Consider the following 18,295-nt stretch of genomic DNA (forward strand, 5'->3'; position numbering starts at 1 on the left):
TCTAAAGGGTTTTTAAGGGTACCCATATCCTCAAATGGGAGAGCAAATTTTTTTGAGGCCTTGGCTACAGCAACGTCTAATTTAGGCGCTTTGTCCTAAGAAGTAGATGCCTCCTCTTCGAAAGGATACTTTCTTTTAAGAGAGGGTACCGAGGAATTTCTCCTATCAGGTTTCTCCCATTCGTTTTTATCAATGTTTGAACATTAGTATTTAGGAGAAATGTTCTCCGCTTTTTCTGCCCCAGGCCACCAAACATTATGTCTTGAGCAGTTCTATCAGGATGGGGATCCTCTACCCCCATAGCAACTCTAACAGCTTTCACTAGAGCGTTTACCTCATCTAGTGGGAAGCAGTGACGGCCTGAATTCTCATCTGAGGAAGATGAGGAGGAATCAGATTTATTGGAATCAGCGTCCTCAGATGTAGACTGGTCAGAGTGGGAATATACCACCTCTTTTTTCTTATCTTTCCCCTTTTTGAAAGATGTGAGGGCATTCTGAACTTCAGATCTAATTATTGTTTTCAGTTCAGACGTGAAATCAGGGGTTTCTTCACATAATAAACGTTGTATACATGAATTACAAAGCTTTTTGTTCCAGGCTACCGGCAAAGCTTTGTTACAGGTGGGACAGGATCTATTTTTCGTTTTCTCCAACCTCTTCTTTCCCTATTAAGGGAGAGGAAGGAACCCCATTACAAAAAACAGACTTTCTCGGAGTTCACTCACCATTCAGACATGGACGTAGGTACCGGTTCTGGAGGGGGGCCAGGATCTGGTAGAGGAGAAACTTGAGAAGGTGATTTGGTCGCTGCAGCAGATCTGCTGCGCTGCGTTGAGCGACTGCTGGACCCGCTTCTCCTGGTCCCCTTAGGTTCTGCTTGCTTCTTATGGTGCTGGTGTTGCTGCCTAGGCTGCTGCTCCGGTTCTTGCTGCGCGTCGCTATCCTCCATGTTACCAGGGAGTTTGTGCAACAAGCATGTGAGCACTATCTCCCTATTTGAATTTGCCGCCACTTCCCAGCATCTGACGTTCTTTCCGGCATCTACGTCACGTCCCAGGGAGAAAAATGCTTCTGCACATGCACGCGGCGATGACCCAAAAGTCCTACTGCATTTCCTGAGCGTGCACTTGTCGGCACAGGTGCTCCGGGTGTCTCAGCGCCCCTTCCTCCGTCGGAATGGCGGCGATTCTCCCTCCGCACACCCTGAAGAACCCCACAGTTCCAGCGATGGCGGCATCGGGCACTGGACCAGCCGCGACAGGAGCCTCTTCGCTGCCAGAACCCGGCTGGCCGGCCCCGGTCCTTGGATATGGATCTTCTTTGCAGGTACCGCGCCGAAAAAGGGTTCCTCGTCAGGGACAGGAAACCAACTGATGCGAGGGAGAGGTACCGCCCTTTTATCTGTAGGTTTCCTGTTCTTGAAGGGTGGATCCCCTGTCTCTGTGGTGCTGTCATGGGAGACCGAGAAATTAACATTTTACTTTTTTTTCACAAAAATGTTACTTTAGCCCCACATTTTTGTATTTTCACAAGGGTAAAAGGAGAAAAACCTCATAAATTGTGCAATTTCTCCTGAGTACGCCTATACCCCTTATGTGGGTAAAACTACTGTTTGGGTGCACGGCAGGGCTGGGAAGGAGCACGGTTTGACTTTTTGCACGCAAAGTTGGCTGGAATCGAGAGTGGACACCATGTCGCTTTTAGAGAGCCCCTAATGTGGAAATCCCTCACAAGTGACACCATTTGGGAAACTTGATCCCTCAAGGAACTTATCTAGATGTTTAGTGAGCACCTTGAACCCCCAGGTGCTTCACAGATATTTATAACGTTAAGTCGTGAAAATAAATTAAAAATCACTTTTTTTCCCACAAAAATGTGTTTTAGCCCCAATTTTTTTATTTTAACAAGAATTACAGGAGAAATGGACCCAGAAAGTTGTTGTGAATTTTTTTCTGAGTATGCCGATAAAGCACTGCTTGGGTGCACGGCAGGGCTTGGAAGGGAAGGAGTGACTGTTAAACAATGGAAATCCCCAACATGTGTCCCTATTTTGGAAACTAGACCCCTTTCGGAACTTATCTAGATGTGTGTTGAGCAGCTTGAACCTTTATAAGGTTGAGCATTGAAAATAAAATCTCATTTTTTTTCCACAAAAATGTGTTTTAGCCCAATTTTTTTTTATTTTAAGAAAAAAAGAAAAAAAGCCAGCTCACCATATCCAGCAGAGCACGGAACCAAGTCCTGACACGATGCGAACCAATGGAAAAAAAAACCCACGATGTTCCAGCTCCAAAAGGTAAAATAAACAAACTTTATTGGGAAAATATAAAAACATGAAAAATCATGAGCTCCATGAAGACAACACCATGACCTGCGTGAGTATGGCTACGCGTTTTGACCGGAAAGGTCTTTGTCAAATAAAGTTTGTTTATTTTACCTTTTGGAGCTGGAACATCGTGTTTTTTTATTTTTTTTATTTTAACAAGGGTAGCAGGAAAAAATGGATCCCAAAAATTGTTGTGAACTTCTCCCTCACCCCTGAGTACGCTGATGCTCTGTATGTGGAAAAAAACTACTGTTTGAGCGTACGGCAGGGAAGGAGTGACTGGAGAGCAGCTTTTGATGGAATGGCCTGCGCTCATCATGACACATTTGGAGAGCCCCTGATGTGCCAAAACAGAGGAAATCTCCCAACAAGTGACTGCATTTTGGAAACTAGACCCCTCAAGGAATTTATCTAGAGGCATATTTTTATAGTAATGATTACAATGCTTTTCGTTTTACTGGTGTATGAATTCATAATGTGGTATCATGTGTAAGTTGTGCAGAGTTCATCAGACTATTAGGGTATGTGCACACGATGCGGATTTTGCTGCGGATCGGCCACTGCAGATTCGCAGCATTTTTCCCCCGAGTTTACAGTACCATGTAAACCTATGGAAAACAAAATCCGCAGTGCACATGCTGTGGAAAAAAATGCGCAGAAACGTAGCGTTGTTTATTCCGCAGCATGTCAATTCTTTGTGCGGATTACACCTGCTCCATTATAGGAATCCGCACAAAATCCGCAAAAAAACACGGTAAATCCGTGGTAATTCCACAGGAAATTCCCAGTGCAGTTTCCTTAGCTAGAAGGAATATAGAGCGCACATAGGGTCTTATCCGAGATAAAGGGAATATTCGTGAGAGACAGTATAAATACGCTCACCTATTATGGTTGTGTGAGACACAACCACTGCACTTAGCATTAGCGGCTACTGCAAGCCCCGATGTGATGATCCTTTGCCAGGTGAAGAGAATGGGGCATCAGACTGCGCTGCTCGCCTGTCAGGATAATGTACCAGAGAAGTCCAAGTAGATGTAATAGAGAATAGACTTTATTTCTACGCGTTTTTTGGTGATCACACAGATCTGAGGAAGTGGTGTGATCACCACGAAACACGTAGAAATAAAGTCTATTCTCTATTACATCTACTTGGACTTCTTTGGTACCTTATCCTGACAGGCGAGCAGCGCAGTCTGATGCCTCATTCTGTTCACCTAGCAAATGATGATCGGTTCTGAACATATTCGGTTATTTCTACTCCCATTGACTCTAATGATGTTCGACGGTGTTCCACGAATATTGCAAAAACAATATTCGATGCCGATCATATTCGGAACGGAATCCGAACACATTCGCTCAACTCTACCCCTAATACATGAAGAGTGTTTAGGTGATCCTAAGGATATGTTTCCATGGTACGGATTGGCAGCGCTTTGGACACAGCTCCGTCCAAAGCGCTGCCGGCGGTTATTCCGCATGTGTTCATTGAACACAAGTGGAATCACCGCATCATATACATGGACTGTGTAATATATCTTGCGGAGACTGAGAGGCATGGACACCCCCCAATCCAAGAGGCTCAGAAATCTATTGATGGTCTTCTATGGAGAGGTACAACTCTTTTTCTCTCCCTTTCAGGTTCCTGTCCAGAGGTGTTGGGAGAAGGTTAAGGTAAGGATGAAGAAAAAGAAGGAAAGAAAGTAGAGGAAGATCTAGCTTTCCCTTATGTTACTTCATTTCTCTAAGGCTTTAGGGCAGGGGTGTCAAACTGCATTCCTCGAGGGACGCAAACAGGTCATGTTTTCAGGATTTCCTTGTATTGCACAGGTGATAATTTAATCACCTGCACAGAATGATTCCAGCACCTTGTGTAATGCAAAGAAAATCTTGAAAACACGCATGGTCTGAGGCCCTCGAGGAATGCAGTTTGACACCCCTGTTTTAGGGCATGTATAGACATTTCTATCTATACTGGGCTTATCTATGTTGGCTGCTTAGGGAACATTTGCTAGTGCAGCAAGCCCTGGTGCAGCTGCCCCCCCAGGTTTTCTATGTGGGCAGGCACTGGGGACGAGCAGCACAGCAGTGATTGGTGGCGCAGGGTTACGGTACCATTACGTTTGAGGCCTTCACGCCATCCTTCCGTTTCATTGGTTATTGTTTTCCAATTTAGGCCCCGGCTTCAGCGCAGCCTAGCCTTGGTGGCTAGCTCCACCCCTCATCCCAGCATCATCGGGCGGGCTTTTCTCCCAACCGTTGCAGCCCCGCCCCTCCTCAGAGCTCCGACTGTTAGCCCTGCCCCTTTTCCGGCCTCATAGTGCAAGTTCTTTCTGGAAGTTCTTTTCCTCCAGTGGCACGGAATCTCGGCGTGCTTTTCACTCTGTGGGCCTTCCTCTTCCTCCCTGCGGTCACCATTTGTCGGCATCGGAACGTGGCCTCTGCAGGAATGTCTACATTTCCTCCTGAAATTGTCTTGGAGCTCCCCTACAGCCTGGAACCAGACAGGACCTGCATATGTAGCTCTGCTCTGCAGACTGACACTCTCCTCAGCATATATCTTTCTGTCCTATAACCTTCTGGCATTAGTGGGTCTGCTTATCATGTCTAATCCTATAGAACGCTCTCGCCCTCCAGCTTCTTCCTCTGCTCATCAGGCACGTTGTTTGCTCTTCATATAAATGCAAACTCCCTTCAGGTCAGTCCTCTTCCCTCTGTCAGGACTGCAGCAGCCCCCTGCACCGGCTACCCAGGAGTCCTATACTGCCCCAGGAGAGAGTGGAGCCCATTTCCCAGTGTGGGCTACCTCTCTCTCAATCTGTGACAGACCTCACCAAGGTGTCGCCGACTCTGGTGTTTGTTCTTGACAGATTGCCCCTTCCTACCTCCGCTGTTAATCACAGGCTGTACCTACCAACACGGGTCGTAAGAGATCTAGGTCTTCCTCCCGCACTCACCCTGGTCTCTCCCAGTGGACAGCTTCCTCCCGAGTCAGGCGAGGCTGTTGCGGATGTACTGTCATATGAGGACTTGGACCTGGATTCTGACCAGGCCACTAATATGAGAGACATGGTCCATAGCCTCATTGTGGTTGTCATCCAGACCTTTAACCCCTTTCTGACCTCGGACGGGATAGTACGTCCGAGGTCAGAAGCCCCGCTTTGATGCGGGCTCCAGCGGTGAGCCCGCATCAAAGCCGGGAAATGTCAGCTGTTTTGAACAGCTGACATGTGCCTGTAATAGGCGCGGGCAGAATCGCGATCTGCCCGCGCCTATTAACTAGTTAAATGCCGCTGTCAAACGCAGACAGCGGCATTTAACTACCGCTTCCGGCCGGGCGGCTGGAAATGATCGCATCGCCGACCCCAGTCACATGATCGGAGGTCGGCGATGCTTGTACATTGTAACCATAGAGGTCCTTGAGACCTCTATGGTTACTGATCGCCGGTAGCTGTGAGCGCCACCCTGTGGTCGGCGCTCACAGCACACCTGCAATTCTGCTACGTAGCAGCGAACATCAGATCGCTGCTATGTAGCAGAGGCGATCTTGTTGTGCCAGCTTATAGCCTCCCATGGAGGCTATTGAAGCATGGCAAAAGTTTAAAAAAATGTGGAAAAAATTAAAAAAATATAAAAGTTTAAATCAAACCCATTTCGCCCCAGTCAAAATAAAATTAATAAAAAAAAAAAAAATCTAACTTACACATATTTGGTATCGCCGCGTTCAGAATCGCCCGATCAATAAAAAAAAGCATTAACCTGATCGCTAAACGGCGTAGCGAGAAAAAAATTTGAAACGCCAGAATTACGTTTTTTTGGTCGCTGCGACATTGTATTAAAATGCAATAACGGGCGATCAAAGGAACGTATCTGCACCGAAATGGTATCATTAAAAACGCCAGCTCGGAACACAAAAAATAAGTCCTCAACCGACCCCAGATCATGAAAAATGGAGACGCTACGAGTATCGGAAAATAGCGCAATTTTTTTTTTTTTAGCAAAGTTTGGAATTTTTTTCACCACTTATATAAAAAATAACCTAGTCATGTTTGGTGTCTATGAACTCATAGTGACCTGGAGAATCATAATGGCAGGTCAGTATTAGCATTTAGAGAACCTAGCAAAAAAGCCAAACAAAAAACCAGTGTGGGATTGCACTTTTTTTGCAATTTCACTGCACTTGGAATTTTTTTCCCGTTTTCTAGTACACGACATGGTAAAACCAATGATGTTGTTCAAAAGTACAACTCGTCCCACAAAAAATAAGCCCTCACATAGCCATATTGACGGAAAAATAAAAAAAGTTATGGCTCTGGGAAGGAGGGGAGCAAAAAACGAACACGGAAAAATGGAAAATCCCAAGGTCATGAAGGGGTTAACATTAAGGATACTGCTATGGAACCCGCAGAACAGGTGGTTTCATTTAGATGGTTGAAACCAGCTCCCAGGTTCTTTGCCCCAGAGAATTTGAGGAGGTACTTTCCAGGGAACAGGAAAACCCGACCAGGTGCTTCCAAAGAGGGAAGCGCCTCGGCATCCTATATCCCTTTGCCCCTGAGCTCACTGGACCACTTCTCCGACTGTTGACCCTCCAATTTCCAGAATGGAGCATCCCTCAAAGACTCATTGACGGGACCATAGAGTCCTTTGCAAAGTCTGCCTATGAAGCGGCCGCTTCTACATTGTGCCCTGCCTTTGCCACCACCTGGGTGTCAAAGTCCATAGCTTCATGGGCTAAACAACTTCGTCAGGGTATTCTTTCTGGAGCCCAACAGGAGGAATCGGCCAACCTCACCGACCAGATTTCTCATGCAGGGAAGTACACAGTATCCGCTTCCCTGGACACCACTTCATGTGCTTCTCAGGCGTCCAGCAATTTAGTGGCCATCCTATTTGGCTTAAGGCGTGGCAGGCAGACTTATCTTCAAAAAAGTCCCTTACCAACTTGCCATTCCAGGGTTCCTGGCTTTTTGGCTCCAAGTTGGACCAAATTATTAAGGAGGTCACCGGGGGGACGAGCTCTCTCCTTCCTTAGTCCAAACCTTGCAGGCCTTCTCTGAAGTGTAAGCTTCAGCCGTTTCTCTTCTACAGAGGATTTCAGTTATAGCTTCTGCCTAGTGCTGCTGTAGCTGACCGATTGCTCCGATTTGTCCTGCTGCGTTTGCTGTCTGAACCCATGTCTGTTTTCCCCTGTTCCCATCTTGACTCAGTGTTTCCCTTTAGCGAGCAGACTTCTTGGTTTGACTTGGTGTGTATCCTGACCGGTTTCTGTCATTTGTCTAATCCGCTCTTGACAGTTACTGACCCCCTGGCTTGTCTCTCACAGTGAGTTTGCGTATTCCTTTGGTACTGTGCTACAGTCTAGGATTTGACCCGGCTTGTTTTGACTATTCTGCTGCCACCTGTGGAAGCCTGACTGTTGCACTGCAGGATAGCTCTGTTTAGTGCAGACCTGCTTCCTCTATACTGCCATCTAGTGAAGCCTGCACCTACCTGCATTGCAGTAGCATGACAGGCAGAACCATTTTCAGTTTGTCGCCATGACGTTCAGGCTTGCAACTGCTCCCAGGGTTTTCACAAAAATCATGGCAGCGGTAACATAGTAACATAGTTAGTAAGGCCGAAAAAAGACATTTGTCCATCCAGTTCAGCCTATATTCCATCATAATAAATCCCCAGATCTACGTCCTTCTACAGAGCCTAATTGTATGATACAATATTGTTCTGCTCCAGGAAGACATCCAGGCCTCTCTTGAACCCCTCGACTGAGTTCGCCATCACCACCTCCTCAGGCAAGCAATTCCAGATTCTCACTGCCCTAACAGTAAAGAATCCTCTTCTATGTTGGTGGAAAAACCTTCTCTCCTCCAGACGCAAAGAATGCCCCCTTGTGCCCGTCACCTTCCTTGGTATAAACAGATCCTCAGCGAGATATTTGTATTGTCCCCTTATATACTTATACATGGTTATTAGATCGCCCCTCAGTCGTCTTTTTTCTAGACTAAATAATCCTAATTTCGCTAATCTATCTGGGTATTGTAGTTCTCCCATCCCCTTTATTAATTTTGTTGCCCTCCTTTGTACTCTCTCTAGTTCCATTATATCCTTCCTGAGCACCGGTGCCCAAAACTGGACACAGTACTCCATGTGCGGTCTAACTAGGGATTTGTACAGAGGCAGTATAATGCTCTCATCATGTGTATCCAGACCTCTTTTAATGCACCCCATGATCCTGTTTGCCTTGGCAGCTGCTGCCTGGCACTGGCTGCTCCAGGTAAGTTTATCATTAACTAGGATCCCCAAGTCCTTCTCCCTGTCAGATTTACCCAGTGGTTTCCCATTCAGTGTGTAATGGTGACATTGATTCCTTCTTCCCATGTGTATAACCTTACATTTATCATTGTTAAACCTCATCTGCCACCTTTCAGCCCAAGTTTCCAACTTATCCAGATCCATCTGTAGCAGAATACTATCTTCTCTTGTATTAACTGCTTTACATAGTTTTGTATCATCTGCAAAAATCGATATTTTACTGTGTAAACCTTCTACCAGATCATTAATGAATATGTTGAAGAGAACAGGTCCCAATACTGACCCCTGCGGTACCCCACTGGTCACAGCGACCCAGTTAGAGACTATACCATTTATAACCACCCTCTGCTTTCTATCACTAAGCCAGTTACTAACCCATTTACACACAATTTCCCCCAGACCAAGCATTCTCATTTTGTGTACCAACCTCTTGTGCGGCACGGTATCAAACGCTTTGGAAAAATCGAGATATACCACGTCCAATGACTCACCGTGGTCCAGCCTATAGCTTACCTCTTCATAAAAACTGATTAGATTGGTTTGACAGGAGCGATTTCTCATAAACCCATGCTGATATGGAGTTAAACAGTTATTCTCATTGAGATAATCCAGAATAACATCCCTCAGAAACCCTTCAAATATTTTACCAACAATAGAGGTTAGACGTACTGGCCTATAATTTCCAGGTTCACTTTTAGAGCCCTTTTTGAATATTGGCACCACATTTGCTATGCGCCAATCCTGCGGAACAGACCCTGTCGCTATAGAGTCCCTAAAAATAAGAAATAATGGTTTATCTATTACATTACTTAGTTCTCTTAGTACTCGTGGGTGTATGCCATCCGGACCCGGAGATTTATCTATTTTAATCTTATTTAGCCGGTTTCGCACCTCTTCTTGGGTTAGATTGGTGACCCTTAATATAGGGTTTTCATTGTTTCTTGGGATTTCACCTAGCATTTCATTTTCCACCGTGAATACCGTGGAGAAGAAGGTGTTTAATATGTTAGCTTTTTCCTCGTCATCTACAACCATTCTTTCCTCACTATTTTTTAAGGGGCCTACATTTTCAGTTTTTATTCTTTTACTATTGATATAGTTGAAGAACAGTTTGGGATTAGTTTTACTCTCCTTAGCAATGTGCTTCTCTGTTTCCTTTTTGGCAGCTTTAATTAGTTTTTTAGATAAAGTATTTTTCTCCCTATAGTTTTTTAGAGCTTCAATGGTGCCATCCTGCTTTAGTAGTGCAAATGCTTTCTTTTTACTGTTAATTGCATGTCTTACTTCTTTGTTTAGCCACATTGGGTTTTTCCTATTTCTAGTCCTTTTATTCCCACAAGGTATAAACCGCTTACACTGCCTATTTAGGATGTTCTTAAACATTTCCCATTTATTATCTGTATTCTTATTTCTGAGGATATTGTCCCAGTCTACCAGATTAAGGGCATCTCTAAGCTGGTCAAACTTTGCCTTCCTAAAGTTCAGTGTTTTTGTGACTCCCTGACAAGTCCCCCTAGTGAAAGACAGGTGAAACTGTACAATATTGTGGTCGCTATTTCCTAGATGCCCGACCACCTGCAGATTTGTTATTCTGTCAGGTCTATTAGATAGTATTAGGTCTAAAAGTGCTGCTCCTCTGGTTGGATTCTGCACCAATTGTGAAAGATAATTTTTCTTGGTTATTAGCAGAAACCTGTTGCCTTTATGGGTTTCACAGGTTTCTGTTTCCCAGTTAATATCCGGGTAGTTAAAGTCCCCCATAACCAGGACCTCATTATGGGTTGCAGCTTCATCTATCTGCTTTAGAAGTAGACTTTCCATGCTTTCTGTTATATTTGGGGGTTTGTAACAGACCCCAATGAGAATTTTGTTACCATTTTTCCCTCCATGAATTTCGACCCATATGGTCTCGACATCCTCATTCCCTTCGCTAATATCCTCCCTTAACCCCTTAGCGACCGCCGATACGCCTTTTAACGGCGGCCGCTAAGGGTACTTAAACCACAGCGCCGTTAATTAACGGCGCTGTGGAAAAAGTGTATAGCGCCCCCCACAGGCCGATTTTCTCCGGGGTCTCGGCTGCCGAGGGTAGCTGAGACCCCAGAGAACATGATTCGGGGGGTTTTTAACCCTCCCCGCATTTGCGATCGCCGGTAATTAACCGTTTACCGGCGATCGCAAAAAAAAAAAAAAAAAGCGATCTCTTTTTAATTTCTCTGTCCTCCGATGTGATCGCACATCGGAGGACAGAGAAAAGGGGTCCCAGGTGGCCCCCCAATACTCACCTAGCTCCCCCGATGCTCCTCGTGTCTCCCGGTGGGCGCCGCCATCTTCAAAATGGCGGGCGCATGCGCAGTGCGCCCGCCGGCCGGCACCGGGAGAATCTTTGGGGTCTCGGCTGCCTGGGGTAGCCGAGACCCCAAAGAGCATGATCGGGGGTCGGTTTTAGCGACCCCTGTTTTGCGATCGCCGGTAATTAACTGTTTACCGGCGACCGCAAAAAAAAAAAAAAAAAAAAAGTAAAGTGTAATTCTCTGTCCTCTGATGTGATCGCACATCAGAGGACAGAGAAATAGGGGGATTCGGGGACCCTAGCATACTCACCTAGGTCCCTGGATCCTCTTGCTGCTCCTCCTGGCCGCCGGCAGAAGAACATGGCGGACGCATGCCCAGTGCGCCCGCCATCTGTCTCCATCTGCCGGCCGGCAGGAGAACAGCAGTTAGGGCTAAAATTAGGGTTAGGGTTAGGGGTAGGGTTAGGGTTAGGGTTAGGTTAGGGGTAGGGTTAGGGGTAGGGTTAGGGGTAGGGTTAGGGGTAGGGTTAGGGTTAGGTTAGGGGTAGGGTTAGGGTTAGGTTAGGGGTAGGGTTAGGGTTAGGGGTAGGGTTAGGTTAGGGGTAGGGGTAGGGTTAGGGGTAGGGTAGGGTTAGGGCTAGGTTAGGGGTAGGGTTACGGCTAGGGTTAGGTTAGGGGTAGGGTTAGGTTAGGGGTAGGGTTACGGCTAGGGTTAGGTTAGGGGTAGGGGTAGGGTTAGGGGTAGGGTTGGGGCTAAATTTAGGGTTAGGGTTGGGGCTAAATTTAGGGTTAGGGTTGGGGCTAAATTTAGGGTTATGCTTCTTTCACACTTACGTCGGTACGGGGCCGTCGCAATGCGTCGGCCCGACATACCGACGCACGTTGTGAAAATTGTGCACAACGTGGGCAGCAGCTGTAGTTTTTCAACGCATCCGCTGCCCAATCTATGTCCTGGGGAGGAGGGGGCGGAGTTACGGCCACGCATGTGCGGTCAGAAATGGCGGATGCGACGTACAAAAAAACGTTTCATTGAACGTTTTTTTGTGCCGACGCTCCGCCAAAACACAACTGATCCAGTGCACGACGGACGCGACGTGTGGCCATCCGTCACGATCCGTCGGCAATACTATGGGCAAAAAACGCATCCTGCGGGCACATTTGCAGGATCCGTTTCTTGTCCAAAACGACGGATTGCGACGGAATGCCAAACAACGCAAGTGTGAAAGTAGCCTTAGGGCTAGGGTTAGGGTTGGGGCTAAAGTTAGGGCTAGGGTTGGGGCTAAAGTTAGGGTTAGAGCTGGGATTAGGTTTAGGGTTTGGATTAGGGTTGGTATTAGGGTTAGGGTTGGCATTAGGGTTACGCTTGGGATTAGGGTTAGGTTTGGGATTAGGGTTAAGGTTAGGGTTGTGATTAGGGGTGTACTGGGATTAGGGTTAGGGTTGAGATTAGGATTAGGGGTGTGTTGGATTTAGGGTTTTGATTAGGGTTATGGTTAGGGTTGACATTAGGGTTGTTTTGGGGTAAGGGTTGTGATTATGGTTAGGGTTAGTGATTAGGATTATGGATCAGGTTGGGATTAGGGTTAGGGGTTGGAGCTAGAATTGGGGGGTTTCCACTGTTTAGGTACATCAGGGGGTCTCCAAACACGACAGCCAATTTTGCGCTCAAAAAGTCAAATGGTGCTCCCTCCCTTCTGAGCTCTGCCGTGCGCCCAAACAGTGGGTTACCCCCACATATGGGGCATCAGCGTACTCGGGATAAATTGGACAACAACTTCTGGGGTCCAATTTCTCTTGTTACCCTTGTGAAAATAAAAACTTGGGGGCTACAAAATCTTTTTTGTGAAAAAAAAAAATATTTTTTATTTTCACGACTCTGCATTCTAAACTTCTGTGAAGCACTTGGGCATTCAAAGTTCTCACCACACATCTAGATAAGTTCCTTGGGGGGTCTAGTTTCCAAAATGGGGTCACTTGTGGGGGGTTACTACAGTTTAGGTATATCAGGGGCTCTGCAATCGCAACATAATGCCCACAGACCATTCTATCAAAGTCTGCATTCCAAAAAGGCGCTCCTTCCCTTCCGAGCTCTGCCGTGCGCCCAAACAGTGGTTTACCCCCACATATGGCACATCAGCGTACTCGGGATAAATTGGACAACAACTATTGCAGTCCAATTTCTCCTGTTACCCTTGTGAAAATAAAAACTTGGGGGCTACAAAATCTTTTTTGTGAAAAAAAAAAATATTTTTTATTTTCACGACTCTGCATTCTAAACTTCTGTGAAGCACTTGGGCATTCAAAGTTCTCACCACACATCTAGATAAGTTCCTTGGGGGGTCTAGTTTCCAAAATGGGGTCACTTGTGGAGGGTTTCTACTGGTTAGGTACATCAGGGGCTCTGCAAATGCAACATAATACCCGCAGACCATTCTATCAAAGTCTGCATTCCAAAACGGCGCTCCTTCCTTCCGAGCTCTGCCGTGCGCCCAAACAGTGGTTTACCCCCACATATGGGGTACCAGCATACTCAAGACAAATTGGACAACAACTTTTGGGGTCCAATTTCTCTTGTTACCCTTGTAAAAATAAAAACTTGGGGGCTACAATATCTTTTTTGTGGAAAAAAAAAATATTTTTTATTTTCACGGCTCTGCATTATAAACTTCTGTGAAGCACTTGGGCATTCAAGGTTCTCATCACACATCTAGATAAGTTCCATGGGGGGTCTAGTTTCCAAAATGGGGTCACTTGTGGGGGATTTCTACTGTTTAGGCACATCAGGGGCTCTCCAAACGCGACATGGCGTCCGATCTCAATTCCAGCCAATTCTACATTGAAAAAGTAAAACGGCACTCCTTCTCTTCCAAGCTCTGCGGTGCGCCCTAGCAGTGGTTTACCCCCACATATTGGGTATCAGCGTACTCAGGAGAAATTGCACAACAACTTTTGTGGTCTAATTTCTCCTGTTACCCTTGTGAAAATAAAAATTTGTGGGCAAAAAGATCATTTTTGTAGAAAAAATGCGATTTTTTTTTTTTCACGGCTCTACGTTATAAACTTCTGTGAAGCACATGGGGGTTCAAAGTGCTCGCCACACATCTAGATAAGTTCCTTAAGGGGTCTAGTTTCCAAAATGGTGTCACTTGTGGGGGGTTTCCACTGTTTAGGCACATTAGGGGCTCTCCAAACGCGACATGGCGTCCAATCTCAATTCCAGCCAATTCTACATTGAAAAAGTAAAACGGCGCTCCTTCACTTCCAAGCTCTGCGGTGCGCCCAAACAGTGGTTTACCCCCACATATGGGGTATCGACGTATTCAGGAGAAATCGCACAACAACTTTTGTGGTCTAATTTCTCCTGTTACCCTTGTGAAAATAAGAATTTGTGGGCAAAAAGATCATTTTTGTGTAAACAAAAGCGATTTTTTTATTTTCACGGCTCTACGTTATAAACTTCTGTGAAGCACTTGGGGGTTCAAAGTGCTCGCCACACATCTAGATAAGTTCCTTAAGGGGTCTAGTTTCCAAAATGGTGTCACTTGTGGGGGGTTTCCACTGTTTAGGCACATCAGGGGCTCTCTAAACGTGACATGGCGTCCGATCTCAATTCCAGCCAATTCTGCATTGAAAAAGTCAAACGGCGCTCCTTCACTTCTAAGTTCTGCGGTGCGCCCTAACAGTGGTTTACCCCCACATATGGGGTATTGGCGTATTCAGGAGAAATTGCATAACAAAATTTATGGTTACATTTCTGTTTTTACACTTGTGAAAATAAAAAAAATGGTTCTGAATTAAGATGTTTGCAAAAAAAAGTTAAATGTTCATTTTTTCCTTCCACATTGTTTCAGTTCCTGTGAAGCACGTAAAGGGTTAATAAACTTCTTGAATGTGGTTTTGAGAACCTTGAGGGGTGTAGTTTTTAGAATGGTGTCACACTTCATTATTTTCTATCATATAGACCCCTCAAAATGACTTCAAATGTGATGTGGTCCCTAAAAAAAAATGGTGTTGTAAAAATGAGAAATTGCTGGTCAACTTTTAACCCTTATAACTCCCTAACAAAAAAAAATTTTGTTTCCAAAATTGTGCTGATGTAAAGTAGACATGTGGGAAATGTTATTTATTAACTATTTTTCGTGACATATCTCTCTGATTTAAGGGCATAAAAATACAAAGTTTGAAAATTGCAAAATTTTAAAAATTTTCGCCATATTTCCGTTTTTTTCATAAATAATCGCAAGTAATATCGAAGAAATGTTACCACTAACATGAAGTACAATATGTCACGAAAAAACAATCTCAGAATCAGCGGGATCCATTGAAGCGTTCCAGAGTTATAACCTCATAAAGTGACAGTGGTCAGAATTGCAAAAATTGGCTCGGTCATTAAGTACCAAATTGGCTCTGTCACTAAGGGGTTAAAGTGGACTTTAGACAAAACTTTACATAGAGACAAACCCCTCCTCCTCTCCGATTTTTACGATCCTTTCTAAACAGACTGTAACCCTGTAAGTTAACTGCCCAGTCATAGCTTTCATCTAACCATGTCTCGGTTATTCCCACTATGTCAAAGTTACCTGTAGATATTTCTGCTTCTAGTTCTTCCATCTTGTTTGTCAGGCTTCTGGCGTTTGCGAGCATGCAGTTTAGAGGATTTTGTTTTGTTCCAATCTCCTCGCTGTGGATTGTTTTAGAAATGTTCTTACCTCCCTTCTGAGTATGTTTTCCTGGATCTTCTTTGTTCAAGTCTAATGTTTTTCTTCCCGTCCCCTCTTCTTCTAGTTTAACGCCCTCCTGATGAGTGTAGCGAGTCTTCTGGCGAATGTGTGTTTCCCAGGTTTGTTGAGGTGTAGTCCGTCTCTGGCGAGGAGTCCATCGTACAAGTAATTCACACCGTGGTCCAGGAATCCGAATCCTTGTTGTCTGCACCATCGTCTTAGCCAGTTGTTTGCATCAAGGATCCTGTTCCATCTCCTGGTGCCATGCCCGTCTACTGGAAGGATAGAAGAAAAAACTACCTGTGCATCCAGTTCCTTTACTTTCTTCCCCAACTCTTCAAAGTCTTTGCAGATTGTCGGTAGGTCCTTCCTTGCCGTGTCATTGGTGCCAACATGTATCAGAAGAAATGGGTGGACGTCCTTGGAGTTGAAGAGCTTTGGTATCCTATCGGTCACATCCTTGATCATCGCACCTGGAAGGCAGCATACTTCTCTTGCAGTTACGTCCGGTCTGCAGATGGCTGCTTCTGTGCCTCTCAGTAGTGAGTCTCCCACCACCACCACTCTTTGTTGCTTCTTGGCTGTACTTTTTGCTGTCACTTGTTGCTGTGTGCCCTTTTCTTTTTTGCTTGCTGGTATTGCTTCATCCTTAGGTGTGCCATCTTCATCCTCTAGAAAGATTTGATATCGGTTCTTCAGTTGTGTGGTTGGTGATTTCTCCATGGTCTTCTTGCTTCTTTTGGTCACATGCTTCCACTCATCTGCTTTTGGAGGTTCTCTGACACTTTTTTCACCTTCTGTGACCAGTAGAGATGCTTCTGTTCTGTCTGTAGAAAGTCTTCATTCTCTTTGATGAGTTTCAAAGTTGCTATTCTTTCTTCCAGACCCCGCACCTTTTCTTCTAAAAGGGCCACTAGTCTACACTTCTGACAGGTGAAATTTAATTCTTCTTCTGGTCGATCTGTGAACATGTAGCACATGCTGCAGCTCATCATGTAGGTTGTCACATCTGCCATGTTGCTCCTAGATCCTGCTGACTTGCTGTGTGTTTTCCTTCTTGTCTAATCTACTCAGCCAAGCTCTCTTGCATTAATACAGTCTAGTGCTCATCCCGTACCTCGACAACATTTTCATCAAGGCTCTGTCCTTTTACTAGACCCAGGAAAGTGTGTTCTCGACACCCAGTTCAGATTGCTAATCAACAGGGCAAAGTCTTGCCTTGTCCCAACTCAGTGCCTCATTTTTCTAGGCATGCTGGCACCCGGCAGACGAGGGTTTTTCTTCCCAAGGAAAAGAGAGCAATCCTACAGCAGGGGGTTTGCTCTCTGCAGGGCCCTCGGCTTCCATTTTTCCGCTCGGCCATGGTGGTCCTGGGAAGGATGGTGACAGCATCGGAAGCAATTTCCCTTTGCACAATTCCGTTCAAGACAGCTTCAGCAGGCAATCCTATCTCAGTGGAACAAGTCTGTTCTCGCTCTGGATCATCTAGTTCGGCTCTCCTGAGTCAAACGATCTCTCAATTGGTGGCTGTCATCCCCTCTCATTTTCTAGGGTCGGTCATTCCTTCCTGTTTACTGGCAGGTGGTGATGACGGACGCCAGCCAGCCTTGTCAGCTAGGGTTCAGTCTTTCGCCACCTGGCCATCCAGGGACATTGGTTGGAAGAGGAATCATCTCCTTGGGAAGGAATCCTCGATATAAGGGCCATTCTTCTGTTCCTCTGCCACTGGGAAAAGTTTCTCAGGGGTCTGCCAATAAGAGTTCAGACGGACAATGCCACGGCGGCGGCATATGTCAATCACCAAGGAAGAACTCTGAGTCCCTTGGCGATGGTTGAGATATTCAAGATTCTGCTCTGGGCTGAGGCGACGGTTTCGTTGATATCTGTATATTCCCGGCGTGAACAATTGGGCCGCCGACTCTCAGCCATGAAGGTCTCGCGGTGGGAAAGTGGTCTCTGCATCAGGATATTTTCCATCAGATTTGCCAAGCTGAACAGGAAGGTGTGGTGAAATATGAATATATATATAGTGCCTACAAGTAGTATTCAACCCCCTGCAGATTTAGCAGGTTTACACATTTGGAATTAACTTGGCATTGTGACATTTGGACTGTAGATCAGCCTGGAAGTGTGAAATGCACTGCAGCAAAAAAGAATGTTATTTCTTTGTTTATTTTTTTTTTAAATTGTGAAAAGTCTTTTCAGAGGGTCATTTATTATTCAACCCCTCAACCCACCAGAATTCTGTTTGGTTCCCCTAAAGTATTAAGAAGTAGTTCAGGCACAAAGAACAATGAGCTTCACATGTTTGGATTAATTATCTCTTTTTCCAGCCTTTTCTGACTATTTAAGACCCTCCCCAAACTTGTGAACAGCACTCATACATGGTCAACATGGGAAAGACAAAGGAGCATTCCAAGGCCATCAGAGACAAGATCGTGGAGGGTCACAAGGCTGGCAAGGGGTACAAAACCCTTTCCAAGGAGTTGGGCCTACCTGTCTCCACTGTTGGGAGCATCATCCAGAAGTGGAAGGCTTATGGAACTACGGTTAGCCTTCCACGGCCTGGACAGCCTTTGAAAGTTTCCTCCCGTGCCGAGGCCAGGCTTGTCCGAAGAGTCAAGGCTAACCCAAGGACAACAA

The sequence above is a fragment of the Ranitomeya imitator genome, chromosome 2 (genome assembly GCF_032444005.1).
Source record: "Ranitomeya imitator isolate aRanImi1 chromosome 2, aRanImi1.pri, whole genome shotgun sequence".
Lineage (NCBI taxonomy): Eukaryota > Metazoa > Chordata > Amphibia > Anura > Dendrobatidae > Ranitomeya > Ranitomeya imitator.